The following is a 15240-nucleotide window of genomic DNA, read 5'->3' as shown; positions in this document are numbered from 1 at the left end:
GACCTGATGGATTTTCTTCAGCTTTCTTTAAAGCCCACTGGTCTGACGTTGGTTCGTCTGTTATTTCGGCGGTTCAACACTTCTTTTCTCATGGGTATATGTTAAAAGAATGGAATCGTACCTTCCTTGTTCTGCTTCCGAAAGTAGAAAATCCTGAACTAATTTCTCAGTTTCGGCCGATTGGTCTCTGCAATGTGATTTATAAGTGTGTTGCTAAGTGTCTCACGGGTCGGCTTCGCTTGATCTTGCCTAGTTTGGTGGCTGATTACCAGAACGCGTTTATTCCAGGTCGTCTTTTATCGGATAACGCGTTGATTGCTCATGAGGTAATTTCTTTTATGAACAATTCAAAGGCCAAGAAGAGGTTCTATGCAGCTCTCAAGTTGGATATGAATAAAGCTTATGATCGGGTTCGGTGGGATTTTTTACTTCGGGTTCTACAGGCTTACGGCTTCCCACCTTATTGGATTCATATAATTAGTCAATGTGTTTCGACAGTTTCTTATCAGGTGCTAGTCAATGGCAATCCTTCCCCAGCTTTCCAGCCTCAGTGTGGGCTTCGTCAGGGGGATCCGCTTTCATCCTATTTGTTTGTCCTCTGTATGGAAGTCCTTTCTGCGATGCTTAGGAAGGCCGAAAGAGATTCTCTTATTCAGGGAGTCCGTATTTCCAGGGGTGCCCCCTCAATTTCTCATTTATTTTTCGCGGATGATTCCTTGTTGTTTTTACAGGTGTCTCCTACAGCATGTGACAATCTTATGGCTCTCCTAACTAAGTTTTGCGGGTTATCGGGGCAGGTGATTAACTTACAAAAGTCGTTCGTTAAGTTTAGCCCGAATACGCCGGAAGATTATCGGGATTATCTTTCTAGTAGCCTGAAACTTCATTGTAAGCCCTCTCTTGGTTCTTATTTGGGGTTACCGGTTGAGTTCGGTCGCAGTAAGGTGGCTGACTTTGGCTTTCTGATTGACAAAGTGGTTAAGCGACTTTCTGATTTTGCGGCCGTTGGTTTGTCTTCTGCTGCTAAATTAGTAATCATTAATTCGATTTTGGTCGCTTCTTTCAATCATATTTTATCGGTGTTTAAAGTTCCTCCTTCGATCTGTTCTCGCATTGATAACTTGTTGGCTCGATTTTGGTGGAAATCAGATTCTCAATCTCGAGGTTTAGCGATGCGTTCAAAATCTCTTCTTCATTTGCCTAAAGGGCTGGGAGGTTTAGGTATACGTCAATTGGAAAGCTTTAACTCTGTGCTCCTCGCTCGGCAATGTTGGCGTATTCATTAACATCCCCAGCTTTTGGTTTCGAGGTTGCTTACTGTTAAGTATCCTTCCCTTCGTTCTTTTAAGACTCGGACGATTCATCGGTCTTCTTGGGGTTGTCGCAGCCTTTTAATGGGCCTGTCCACTCTTGATCGGGGTATGGCTTGGAAGGTTGGTTCGGGTTCTAAGGTTCGGATACTTGAGGATGATTGGGTCCCAAGGGGGCCTGTTGTTTTTCGTGATGGTTCTGGTGTGTCGGATCCTCCGACACATGTTTCTTCTATTATTAATCCGCGTTCTTACGCGTGGGATTCGACTTTAGTTCATCGGCTTTTTGATACTTCTACAGCACTTCGCATCATGGCTTTGGATCGCCCTCTTCAGCCAATGGACGATTTCGTTTACTGGAAGTTTTCTAAGAATGGATCTTTCACTACTAAGTCTGCTTACGCAATGTTGCTTAGTCATTCGGTGTCTTCCAGGGTCTCGGGTACAATTCCGGCCTCTTGGTGGAAGCACTTCTGGGGGTTGCCTCTACTGCCAAAACTCCAGTGTTTTTGTTGGAAATTACTTCACAATGCTCTGCCTCTCTCTGGGACTCTGCAGCTCCGAGGGATTCTGATTGATCCAACTTGCGTGTTTTGTTACCAAGAACGTGAAACAACAGACCACCTATTTCGTGATTGTTCATTCACTTCTCATCTTTGGGCCAGTGCTCCGATTGCTTTTTCATCTCCACTTTTGCATGAAAAGCCTTTTACTGACTGGTTTGTTGATACGATCTCTGAGCTTCGTTCCTTTCAAAATTGGGACGGTTTGGTCTCCTTTGTATCCTTTTGTTGGGCAGTTTGGATTGCACGTAACCACAAAATTTTTAGACAAGCAGTATTGTCTCCTGGCGTGATTTACCATTTGATGCAGGACTGGATCTCTAGGAGTGTTTTAGCGCAAGGGTTCGTGTCCCTTGTTCGCTCGTTAAGGAATTCATCTCTCACTAGTTCGGTAGCTTCTGATTCATGTTATATACAGGGTGCTTTTTCCTCTACCTTTGATGTTTGCCTTCTTTTTTATGGGGCCTGGAATGCTCAGAATCTTAGTGCAGGAGCAGGTTGGATTTTTAGGGAAGTGTTTTCAGATTTCGTGTTGGGAGGTGGCTCGAGAGCCTGTCACTCCTCTTCGGCCCTTCAGTCTGAGTTGCAGGCTTGTTTGTGGGCTCTTCGAGCTGCCGGTCGTCGGGGCTTTCGTCGTCTTCTTATCTACTCTGGTTGTTCGAATCTTTTTTCTCTTCTGCGAGATGGTGGTGACGGAGATATTTCTTGTCACTGGTTGCTTTACGAGATTCGGCTTTCTGTCTTGCAATTCTCTATCTGCAAACTTCGCAAGGTTCCTCGTCAGTGGGTTGCCCCTGCTCACTGGTTGGCTGCTCAGGCTCGTCGTCGACAATTACTTAGTTGGACCTTCTAGTTTTAGTGTGTTTTTTCTTTTTTAGGTCTTCTTGTCAAAAAAAAAAAAAAAAAAAAAAAAAAAAAAAAAAAAAAAAAAAAAAAACTATCCCTTTATTAATTATTAATTAACGAAATTGTCACTTTTCAAATAATGGACTATCTTAGTAAAAAAGGATTACTTCCAAGACATAATTTATAACATCACTTATACTAATACATTATGTTTTATCTCAGGGAATGAACAAGCTTTAACTTAACACTCCCAACATCCTTAACAAAAAATTAAAAATTCTAACTACAAGTTTCACGAGAAATGCCAATCCTTTTGTTAGGGACATCATAGACAACCCTGTGGTTCTGTTGCTGCATGTTGGCAATGATATTGAGGGCAGAGTTGGGGTTTTTCGGGGCAGCCGCCATTGCGAGGCATGCGATGCTGGTGGAAGTACTACGGAGTAGGAAGTTGTCTTGGTCCAATGTCAAGTCCATGCCATCAAAAACAAAGGTTATGGATGGTATGGTTATTGGTCGCTGTAGCACGTGTCGACTCTTTCTTTTTCCCCCTTTTCTGCTTGCCATTACCTTTCTCTTTCCTTTGAACCGAAACTTCTCACTCCATCTTTCCTTTATCTCATTCTCCTCCATTGAAGGAACTTTTATGCTTTCCTCTCCATTATTGAAGCACGCAGAAACATTAAGGAAGCTCCTATGAAATCAACTTTGACTGTTAGCAGGAATGAACAGTTCAAAAGCAAAACCATCTTTTAACTTAAAAACTGAAACAATTACAGACATCTAAAAATATTTGCATAAGAAACTGCTACCAACACAGATGCTTACCACTAACTTCTCAATTAAACTCAATAAATTTCTCTGATATGACTTAGCATATTTACTAATATACTTACTGCAGCAACTCTAATTCTCTAAGCACCATATATCCACTTCCAAATAGAAATGAGCATCAAAATCAGCTTCACTTACCTTCTCTGCTGCTCTGTGAAAACACCACATAGCAGATCCCGTGTCTTGCCTCACACAGTCCCCTGATAGGTACACACCACCTAAAAGATAAAGAGCGCCTGGATGCAACTGAGACACAGCATACTGCCATAAGACCTTTGAATAAATTTTATCCATTGAACACAGTAAATGAAACTGTAAAGCTATACTTCAAACAACTCTAACCAAATAATTCAAGATACAACCTATTTACCATATCCCACTGAAACAAAATTGGATAACCCAAAACAAGATTTATAAGAAATTAATTATTGAATACAATGAATTTTTGGAATTCAGGACTGACTATATAATTAGTTAAGCTGCTTCATGAATAGCTGATAGAATCTTTAGCTACTTCGTGCACAGAACGCCTGCCATATGTGAGACACACCAAGACATCAATATAAGCTGCTTTCCCAGTTTTTTGAATTAGCTTAATGCTTCATTCAGAGCTGTTCTTCAGTTTGGCCAAATTAATTGTTAATAATTCTAATTGCAGTTGTCTTTCTTAATCACTATATGTATTAGTTAAAAAAAAATCACTGCATGTAATAACAACATTGCATTCCTTAAGTAAATAATGTTGTTAACCAACTAAAAGGCTTTTTATCTTTTTACAGCAATTCTATAGCATAATTCAAAGCGCTTCCAATATAATTCACTATGTTTAAATCAGTTATCGTAACTTTGTTAAGTACAACTGAACAGTTAGTTCATATATTGTCATGTCAGCTCATTCAAGAATACAACTCAATTTATACAGAGGTTACCATATATCTTTTCAAAATGTGGCATTCAAGACTTCAAATCAACAATAATACTATATCAATCAACCTCGATATTTATAAGGAAAACCCTGTGTGCATGATGTTATGGACTGATTCCTACTGTTGTATTTAGCACGATAATTTTAATTAACACTGATTATGTAAGAAGGAAAGCTTGATTGATTAATTGCTAATATTCGAAGTACAGGGGATAAGCATAACTTGAGGTTATGAATCTCTCAGTAGCTTGAGGCTACAACTCTCACTTGTGTTTTTCACTCAATTTTCTGGATACCCTCTACCTTGCTAATGCTACCATATTTATCTAAGGTGGTCAGGCTGACCTTAAGGATATATGTGATTACTTAAGCTAAATTAAGAAAAACATAGATAAAGCACAAAGAAACTAGTTGCCTTCCTTTCCTTCTCTGATCTTTAATTACTTTTGTCATCTTCTCATTTGGAGTTGTCAAAGTGTGGAGTCCCCTGTTGTAGCCCTGGTTGATTGACTTTCCTTCTTCTTGCATAGACCTTAATCGAAGGTTGACCCGTGTTGAGATCCGGATTACTTGGGTTCGTGACAATACCCCGCCCCAAAAGACTCACCTTGTCCTCAAGGTGGAAGTCGGGGAATCGATGATTTATGGCGTCGCCATCCTCCCATGTAGCTTCGAACTCCGGCAGCCCCTTCCATTGGACTAGAACTTCGAATCCTCCACCCTTTCTAGCGCTGACCTCTCTGACTTCCTTAATTGACTCGGGTTCAACAACCAATTCGAGCTCTTCGTTCAATTGCTCCGGTATGACCGGATTAATCGGAGCGTTCCCCACTGCGCGTTTCAGTTGTGAGATATGAAACACCGGGTGAAGTTTGCAAGAAGACGGCAGATCCAATTTGTACGCCACCCTTCCAATCCTCTGTACCACCACATACGGCCCGTAGTATCTTGCCATTAACTTCTGAAAGGGTCGTTGCGCCAATGATTTCTGGCGATAAGGGCGGAGTTTCAAATATACTGCTTCCCCAACATCAAATTCCGCATCTGTCCTTCGTCGATCAGCATATTCCTTCATCAATTGTTGCGCATGTATCAAATTTACCCTCAATTCATCCAACACAAAATCCCTTTCGCGCAGCCCTTCCTCGAGGCTGCTGACTGGTGTCTGGCCAGCTCCCAAACGCCAAAGCTTCGGTGGTTCTCGGCCATAGACCACCTTAAAGGGGGTCATCTTGGTTGACGTGTGGGGTGATGTGTTATAGGAGTATTCCGCCCACGCCAACCACCTTGCCCATTGCTTAGGCTGTCCTGCTACGAAACACCGGAGATAAACCTCAAGCCCTTTGTTCACTATTTCTGTCTGACCATCGGATTGTGGATGGTATGCGGTGCTCCGTTGGAGTTGCGTTCCTTGAAGTCGAAATAGCTCTCTCCAGAATATACTCATGAACACACGATCACGGTCGGACACAATGGAGGAAGGAAACCCGTGGAGGCGCACCACCTCCTTGATGAAGTAATCCGCCACTTTCAACGCATTAAAGGGGTGTTTAAGCCCTATAAAATGGCTATACTTGGACAACCGATCCATCACTACTAGCACTGAATCAATGCCCTTAGATAATGGCAACCCTTCCACGAAGTCCATGGAGATATCTTCCCAAATTGCCGTCGGAATTGGAAGCGGTTGAAGGAGGCCGAGAGGGTGTTGTTGGGCCACCTTACTCCGTTGACATACCTCACACTTACGCACAAAGTCCCCAACTTGTTTCCTCATCCCCTGCCAATACCAGTCAGCGGCTAGGCGGAGATAAGTCTTTACTTCGCCATCGTGACCACCGATGGGAGTGGCGTGATACTCCCCGAGTAACTTAGGAATGAATCGTGAAGTTTTGGGTATCACGATTCTATTCTTGTATAGCAGCCTATTTCCTTCCAAGGAGAATCCACTTGGCCCATCTCCTCCTAAAAGCCCTTTTTTAATGTGGCCCAGACCCACATCTGCTTCTAACTCTTTTTCTAAATCAGCCCATTCAACACAACTAGAAGTCAACATGGCAGCAACTTGGGCCTCAGGAACCGTCTGGCCCATTTCCCTTCCAATCCGAGACAAGGCATCGGCAACCCGATTTGAGGCACCGGGTTTGTATTGGACCTCAAAGTCAAACCCGACTAGTTTCCGTAGCCACTTTTGATATTCACCACCAACTTCTCTTTGTTGCGTAATATGCCGGAGGCTTTGTTGGTCGGTTCTCACCACAAAGTGTCGACCCATCAAATAATGTTTCCAACGAACTATGGCCAAACAAATTGCCATGAGTTCCTTCTCGTAAATGGACTTGGCTTGGGCTCGCACTCCCAACATCTTGCTATAATAAGCTATGGGTCGGCCCAATTGCATTAGAACCGCCCCTAGCCCATAACCCGAGGCGTCGGCCTCAACAACGAACTCCTTCTTGAAATCCGGCATGGCTAGCACCGGAGCGGTCACCATAGCCTCCTTGAGCCGCCTAAAAGCTTGAGTGGCTTCTTCGGTCCACCCATAGCAATCTTTTTTGAGCTGGGCTGTGAGTGGACTAGCTATCAAGGCATATTGGGCCACAAACTTTCTATAGTAGCCCGTTAGCCCTAAGAAGCCTCTAAGCTCCCTCAGATTTCTTGGGCAGGCCCAATTCAAGATGGCTTGCACCTTCTCATTGTCCATTGCAACACCATGGCAAGAAATTATATGGCCCAAGTAGGCTACTTGTTCTTGCCCGAAATCACATTTCTTAAGATTGGCATAAAGCTTGTTTAATGTCAATTTTTCAAACACCTCCTCCAAGTGATGCACATGTTCACTTTCATTCTTGCTATAAACCAAAATATCGTCAAAAAAGACTAAGACAAATTTCCGTAAGAAGGGACGGAAAATTTCATTCATTAAGGATTGAAAGGTGGCCGGAGCGTTAGTGAGCCCAAATGGCATCACCAAGAACTCGTAGTGGCCCTCATGGGTGCGAAAAGCGGTCTTGGGCACGTCTTCGGATTTAACTCGGATTTGATGGTAACCCGATTTTAAATCGAGCTTGGAAAAAATTCTAGCTCCATGGATCTCATCAAGAAGCTCGTCAATCACCGGAATAGGATATTTATCCGGCACCGTCTCCTTGTTTAACGCCCTATAATCCACACAAAACCGCCAAGACCCATCCTTTTTCTTAACAAGCAAAACCGGGCTAGAGAAAGGACTCGTGGAAGGCCTAATATGAGCTTCTCAATCTCATCCTTTTGGACTTGAGGATAGCGGTAGGGTCGTACACTTATGGGGTTGCTACCCTCCTTAAGTGTAATAGCATGCTCATGCTCACGTTGGGGAGGAAGTCCCATGGGCATATGAAACACATTCTGATATTTGGAGATGAGGCCTTCAAGAAATTCTGGTATGGGCCTAGTGGTTTGGGCCTCCTCTTTTTCAATTTTGTTGACTTCCATTAGCAGCCCACACTTCTCTTTGCCCAAACTTCTCACCATTGCCTTCAAGGATACTTGGGACTTCTCAAGGGTGGGATCACCTACTAACACCACCGGAACTCTGGCGACGGAAAATTTCATGACGTGGGTTTTCCAATTTGTGACTACCGAACCCAATTTTTCCAACCATTGTACTCCAAGAATCACTTCGGTATTGCCCAAGGTTAATGGCAAGAAATCCTCGGTAATGGCTACTCCTCCATCTAGCTTGATCACTACCCCCTTGCACACCCCACGCCCCCTCACCGTATCTCCATTCCCGAGAGCTACATCAAACTCTCCCTTCTCGGTCATCTCCAACTTCAACTCCGTCACTAGCGGGGCCGAGATGAAGTTATGGGTGGCCCCCGGGTCGATCATAACCACCACGCGGCGCCCCCTTATTTCACCTCCAAGCTTCATGGTTTTCGGGTTTGAAATTCCCACAACTGAACATAAGGTCACTCCAATGGCGGACTCATTGCCTTCTAACTCCTCCTCCGCTACAAATACTTCATTATCCTCTTTCCCTCCTTCCTCGTCTCCGGCGATCATGAGTGTGAGCTCCTTCCGTTTACAACGGTGTCCCACTCCCCACCTTTCGTCACACCGGAAACAAAGCCCCTTTGCTCGTCTTTCTTGAACTTCCGAATCGGTTAACCGTCGAGTCGACCCAATTGCCTTACTGCCAGTCACGGTGCTGGGTGGAACTTGGTTAACGGAGCCTTGAGACATTTCAGGGGCCTTAGGCCACGTTTTTGGGCCCAAACTACTTGGCAGCCCATATGTCTTTATGAGCCCAGAACCTCCTCCATTTTTCTCTGTTGGGCTGTTGCTTGGCCCACCCACATAAGGTCCACCTTTCCACCCTCCAGTTCCCTTCTTTTCTTGTTGAAATCGGTTACGCTCTTCAATCCTCCCAGCTACCTCCATAGCTTTCTCTAAGCTCGGTGGGTTTAACAACCTTAGCTCCGCCTTGATATCCCTCCTTAAGCCATTGATAAATTGCCCCAACATTAGGCTTTCCGGCACATCCTCTAGCGGAGCCGCCATTTCTATGAACCGTCGCCGATACTCCATCACCGTACCTCCCTCTTGTTGCACGGCCAGCCATTGCTCGTGTAGGGACCCGGAATGGGACGACCTAAACTCACTCAAAAGTTTTTGCTTGAGGTCCGGCCACCCATAGAAGGACCGGCGTTTTTGTTCCCATAAAAACCATTTCAATGCCGCTCCATCCATGGCCACCACCGAAGCCTCCATTTTCTCCTTTTCGGTCAATTGGTAGACCTCAAAGTACCTCTCCGCTCGAATTACCCAACTGTCTGGTTCGGCTCCGTCGAAAGTGGGTATCTCCAGCTTCCGATGTTTCCATCGGTTTCCCCCGCCACCGAGATCTCCGCCCCCTCTCCATCCACCGCCGCGCCATCCGCCGGGTTCAGGGGGGTGCCACTCCTCCTCCTCAAACGGCCTTTCCTCGTTCGTAGTTCGTACATGTTCTGACTCCGGTCGCGGGCTATTCTCGTCGACAATCGGAATGAACGGAGGTTTCAATGGTTGTCGTGGTTGGGCTTGTTTGATTTTCTCCATTTCTTGTTGGAGTTTGGCGAAATTTGCTCGGTCAATTGCTCCCTGAGTGTCGATGTCTTGCCTGAAGCGGTCGATGCGACCCTCCAGACGTGTGGTGGCGGCCGTCACCACTTCCTCTGTCTTCTTTCGTTCCTCCTCTAGGGCCGTTTTGACGGTTGCAGCCACATCTCCTTCTCCTCTTGGCTGCAATTTCTCTTCTATAGAAGTCAATTGCGCCTTAAGGCCAGTCAATATCTCCTCCACCGCGCTCAGCCGTTGCTCGGTGTTAGCTGCCATGACCGTGCCTGCTCTGATACCAAGTTTGTTATGGACTGATTCCTACTGTTGTATTTAGCACGATAATTGTAATTAACACTGATTATGTAAGAAGGAAAGCTTGATTGATTAATTGCTAATATTCGAAGTACAGGGGATAAGCATAACTTGAGGTTATGAATCTCTCAGTAGCTTGAGGCTACAACTCTCACTTGTGTTTTTCACTCAATTTTCTGGATACCCTCTACCTTGCTAATGCTACCATATTTATCTAAGGTGGTCAGGTTGACCTTAAGGATACATGTGATTACTTAAGCTAAATTAAGAAAAACATAGATAAAGCACAAAGAAACTAGTTGCCTTCCTTTCCTTCTCTTATCTTTAATTACTTTTGTCATCTTCTCATTTGGAGTTGTCAAAGTGTGGAGTCCCCTGTTGTAGCCCTGGTTGATTGACTTTCCTTCTTCTTGCATAGACCTTAATCGAAGGTTGACCCATGTTGAGATCCGGATTACTTGGGTTCGTGACACATGATGTTGTCCTTGTATAACAATATCTTTCGAAAGAGGATAGTAAGGGGCTGAATGGCAGTGAATGATAGCCCTCAACTATAAACACCACAGATTCACAGAACCTGCAAGTACACCATAGATGTAGAGGTGAACAAATGACAGTCAGCTAGTTTCTAGTTTCCTGTAACCAAGTGGCAAGTGTATGGTAGTCATTCTGAGCTAACACTAATTTTTTTATACCTTTCAACAGAAGCAGATTCTCCATGTGCTCTCTTCCATCAATGTTACTACATGCTGCCCTAATCTTGTTCAGATCAATAATTAGTGCAATTCTAACAGTCTTTCCCTGAAGCCTTCTGAGTTTGAGACATAGCATTGTGCCAAGCTACATTGTTACTGCAAATAGTAAAGGATTGATTAGCTCAAGTACTGATCATTGACGCAATACATCATCACATCATTACTATTAACCACAGCAAGATACACACAGAAGGATTGAAAAAATGGAAGACAATGCAAGTATGTTTTAGAGATCAATGCAAATTGCTGTATTTTCTTAGTCTTTTAAAATTTATTGCCCACCACTAATCTGTGTGTCACTCATTTATAAAAACCACGCCTTTAATTCTGATACAATCAGAAATCTGCATTTTAAATGATTTTAGTACAGTATATGACTCTTAGTTGATTTAATTATCATAAGGCTCCAAATATCACATAAAATTACTCACTATAAATATCAATAAAATCACTCATATAGTCTGTCAAAAGGGAATTCTGGATGATCAAATTATAATGATGGGAAAAAATGAATGATCAGAGTACACAACAAAAACTACTACTTAAAGTGAGGCAAAACTATCTTATGTATCACCATGCTATAAATTCTGATAACTGTTTAGTGATAAAGACTTCACAATATCGTTGGTTACCTAACAATGACTAATTTTCCTTCATGAGAAGCTGCATTATGATTAATACGAACAAAAAAATTCATACTATAGCAATATAATATAAACTAAAATTTTGAATATTGTTATCTCCTAACTAAAATTCATACTATATATTGACAATAACGATAATAATTCTACAATAATAAATACTTAAAAATCAAATTCAAAACAACACTTTTGCATTTAATTTCTCTACATTCTGAAGGTTGGAACTTACTGGTATTGATGAAATGCATGATTTCTCATCTTTAGACCTTTTGAATCCTATAAAAGGGAGAAATTCAGCACCAAATATATCAAAAAATCAATAAATTCATAGAATTGATGAGAGTGAAAGGAGAGAGAACTTACAGGGCCATTGATTCTAACCATTACAGAAATAGTGAAGAAACCCTTAAGTCTCTACTATCAATTCATTTATAATTTTAGAAATTCTGAATATACCCACATTTCTCTTAGGGACCGTTTGGTTGGGGGTAATCGGGAAAGGGAATGGGAATCAACTGGCTCGATTTCCTTTGTTGATGTTTGTTTTACACTTTTAATCATTCCCTTTACCCTTCTCATTACCCCAAATCCTTCCAACTCCATTCCCCACCCCCCTAGACTTTCCCATTCCCATTCCCTACCCACCTTCACACCACCACATCACCACCTTCACACCTACCAAAACCACCGGAAAATCAGCCCAAACCACCGCCGCCCCTACCCTAACCACCGCCGAGCCTCCCCCGACCACCGCTGCACCTCCCTCCCCCGCAAAAACCACCCCTAGCCCCGCAAAAACCACACACAGACGCCATGGATTCATCGCCATTAAACTGGGAAGCTTTGGATTCTCTCGTCATCGAATTCGCCAAATCCGAAAACCTCTTCTTCGACAACGAAGACTCTTCTACTTTCTCTCCTTCTTCTTCCTCTCTCTCTCAAATTGTTAGGTTTTTGTTGGAATTTTTGATTGATTTTGATTATTGTTTTTCATTTTGAAGAAATTTATTGAGTTGTTGAGAAGAGGCACTCTAGAGGATCGCGATTCTGCTATTGAATGCTTGCGCACTTCTCTCGCATATTACATGATCTTCGGCTGGTTTTTTTCGGGGGAGGGGAGATCGGGGCTGGCGTGGCGAGGGGAGGGGGAGGTGCGACGAAGGGCGGCGAGTGGTGGAGGAGGTGTGGCGGTGGCTGGAAATGGTGGGAAGTGAAAAATTGATGAAATGTGTGGTGGTTGTGGTGGTGGTGGTGTGGTGGGGGAATGATTCCCTTCGTTTTAAAAACAAACAACAAAGCAAAAATAGGGTATTTTCATTCCATTCTTCTCCTTTCCCTTTGTTCATTCCATTCTGATTCCCTTGTGCGAACCAAACGGCCCCTTAATCTTTATAATTTTAGAAATTCTAACCACCTTTGATGAATGCTAATAATTAAGTAACCAAGTAAAACAAAATAGGGTAACAAAATGGAAGAAAGTAACCTTTGTTGTAGGCAAAAACCCCTTCTCCGAGAAGTAAAAAGCTTGTCGACAATACTGTTGGACCAGCACCTCCAGTACCGGCTGTGTAGTAAGAGAATATGAGAATAACATTCAACAAGCAATAGTCCCATTGAACTCACATAAGACCATCTTAATAAAGTTAAGAAAAGAGCTGCATAAAACTTGAAATTAAGATTTACGCACTTGAAATTAAGATTTACGCATCACAAACTTTGAAGGTTGATCACAGGTTAACAAATCAGGTTCACCCCTGCCTTCATCTCTTGCAGCACGATAAGAGTTCATCAAAAACTCACTTTTCTCTCAGCAATACTGCAAGAATTTGTGCAGGGGTATTCCTAGTATATTTCAATATAATTTCTAGTTATCAAAACCTCATTCCTGTTCTCTACTGCCTTGAAACCGGGCTGGAAAGCGCAAACAAGAAGATGTACAAGTTAAATTATGGGAAAAGAAAAGATAAGAAAAACATTTTTCAGTTTTTCCAATCGAACCAACATTCACAAATATATTGCGGAAACTAAACATAATCTCGATAAAAAAATTATTAATCTCTATTCATCATATCATAGCACAAATAAGAACATAATATTTTTTGAAAATAAGCAAGACCCATAAAACAAAAGCAAAAGTTTGGCAAACCCAAACGAATAAAAGCTTATTGTTCATGAAAACGGGAAAAATAAGTAAGTAAATATACAAAGCTAAGCAAACCCTTGGTTATACAAAGCTAAGCAATTCCAGAGGCCATCATCTCCACTTTCGGCTCTAGCAATAACCGACGAGTCTGTATTAGCAAATTTCATGTTAATTGCAAGCAATACAAATATGACAACTGAAACAGCAATGCGAAGGCTCAAACCTTATTAGGATGATGCCTCAGAGCAGCTTTACAATAACTTTCTTCATATTAATTGCTGTAAGAGATGGCTTTCTATCCGCCAACATCCCAACAAGATTAAAGCCAAAACTGAAGTTATTAAGTACCAAATTCCAGTTCGCCAGGATTAAAAAATCACACTGAAAAATTCATAACACACACTTACAAGATGAGGTAAAACTTTAAAGGTATTTCTCTTTCAACCTGTTCCTCCAACTGATAAAACCGTTGTCGAGCTTGGGCCCAATGGCAAATATTCTCCTGGTTGAGTAGACATAGATCTCACAAGTCTCTCAAAATCACACTGATAGTCTCTAAAGCACCTCACAATGATGCATGTAGTAATCGAACACTAATACACGTCTCACCCTACAACAACCCGTAATTCCAAATCAATGCATCTCACATTTGAAAGGGCATGAATAATCGAACACTGAATCGCTAAATTCACACATTTAGCCGCCGATTTTTTATTCTTCTCCACAAATTTCTTGATTGCTTGAGCATTCATACACGCCTCACCCTACAACAACCCGTAATCCCAAATCAAAACCCAGAAACAGGTATTTGCATGCAGATTAAACAACTAATTAGAATGTTTTTTGAAACGAATAGAGAGGAAATCAGGACTAAATAAACATAAATCCAAACAAAAAAAAAGGGGACTAAATCCGAATTCGAACCTTTTTCCGCCATTATTGAATCATTTTCATCATTCGTTACTTCTTCCTTTACTTCTTCTTCAACCTTTTCATATTCCTCAACCTTCAGAGAAAATCAAAACACACAAAACCGAATACAAAGAAATTATTCGGATTATTGTACGCATGCATGGCAAAAATAACCCAATTCTAGACCTAATTAATCTCACATTATTACCCTAATTAACGCAGATATTCAAGAAATTATTGAAAAACAAATTACCTCGCAAGCTGCATCGATAATGGAGAGGAAAGCATAAAAGTTCCTTCAATGGAGGAGAATGAGATAAAGGAAATATGGAGTGAGAAGGTTCAGTTCAAAGGAAAACGGAAGGTAATGGCAAGCAGAAAAAGGGGGAAAAAGAAAGAGCCAAAAGCAGAAGGGCAATTTCGAAAAAAAAAAGGGGGGGCAAAATCGGGAAGTCACTGTTCCTTTCGAATGATAAAGATAAACATATCTACCAAAACAATCACAAAGATAAACATATTTACCAAAACAAACTCTATCAAATATTCGGAAAATATATCCGTAATAGAGTGGTACAAAGAGAGAATGAAGGCTTGATTGTTCAATAAGATTAACTAGATGAAGCCCGTGCGATGCACGGTTTGTCAGTATTTGTTTTTCAAAAAATATTTTTCATATTTATGTGATTAAAAATGTTATTATATTAGTTTTAGAATATTAGATAAAATTCCTAATATCAAAATAAAAATTTGTTATTATATTAGTTTTATGAGCCTAAAATATGAAAAAAAAAATTTAAAAACAATGTAAACACCTAGATGAAGCCCGTGCGATGCACGGTTTGTTTGATTTTTTTTAAATAATGTTTTTTTTTTAATTTATGAGCCTAAAATTTGTTATATATTTAGATAAAATTCCT

General features: G+C 41.7%; 1 long non-coding RNA gene across 2 annotated transcripts; it reads right to left on the bottom strand.

The window, feature by feature from the left end:
• Positions 1-2839: 2839 nt before the first annotated feature.
• LOC145638864 (uncharacterized) lies at positions 2840-14708 on the bottom strand. 2 transcript variants are annotated; one of them, XR_014114721.1, is made up of 9 exons: positions 14577-14708; positions 14336-14417; positions 14106-14175; positions 13635-14021; positions 12752-13559; positions 11498-11544; positions 10568-10723; positions 3692-3799; positions 2840-3413 (listed from the first exon to the last, which is right to left on the bottom strand). It is a non-coding gene; the product is annotated as an uncharacterized LOC145638864 (long non-coding RNA). The 2 variants fall into 2 exon arrangements; XR_014114720.1 differs by lacking the exons at positions 2840-3413; positions 3692-3799 and adding an exon at positions 9931-10449 and having other exon boundaries at positions 13635-14175.
• Between the last annotated feature and the right edge of the window lie 532 nt (positions 14709-15240).

This window comes from Chenopodium album, chromosome 7 (assembly GCF_948465745.1).
Source record: "Chenopodium album chromosome 7, dcCheAlbu1.1, whole genome shotgun sequence".
Lineage (NCBI taxonomy): Eukaryota > Viridiplantae > Streptophyta > Magnoliopsida > Caryophyllales > Amaranthaceae > Chenopodium > Chenopodium album.
Note: the sequence above shows the minus strand (reverse complement) of the source record. Positions and strands in the feature narration are given on the sequence as shown.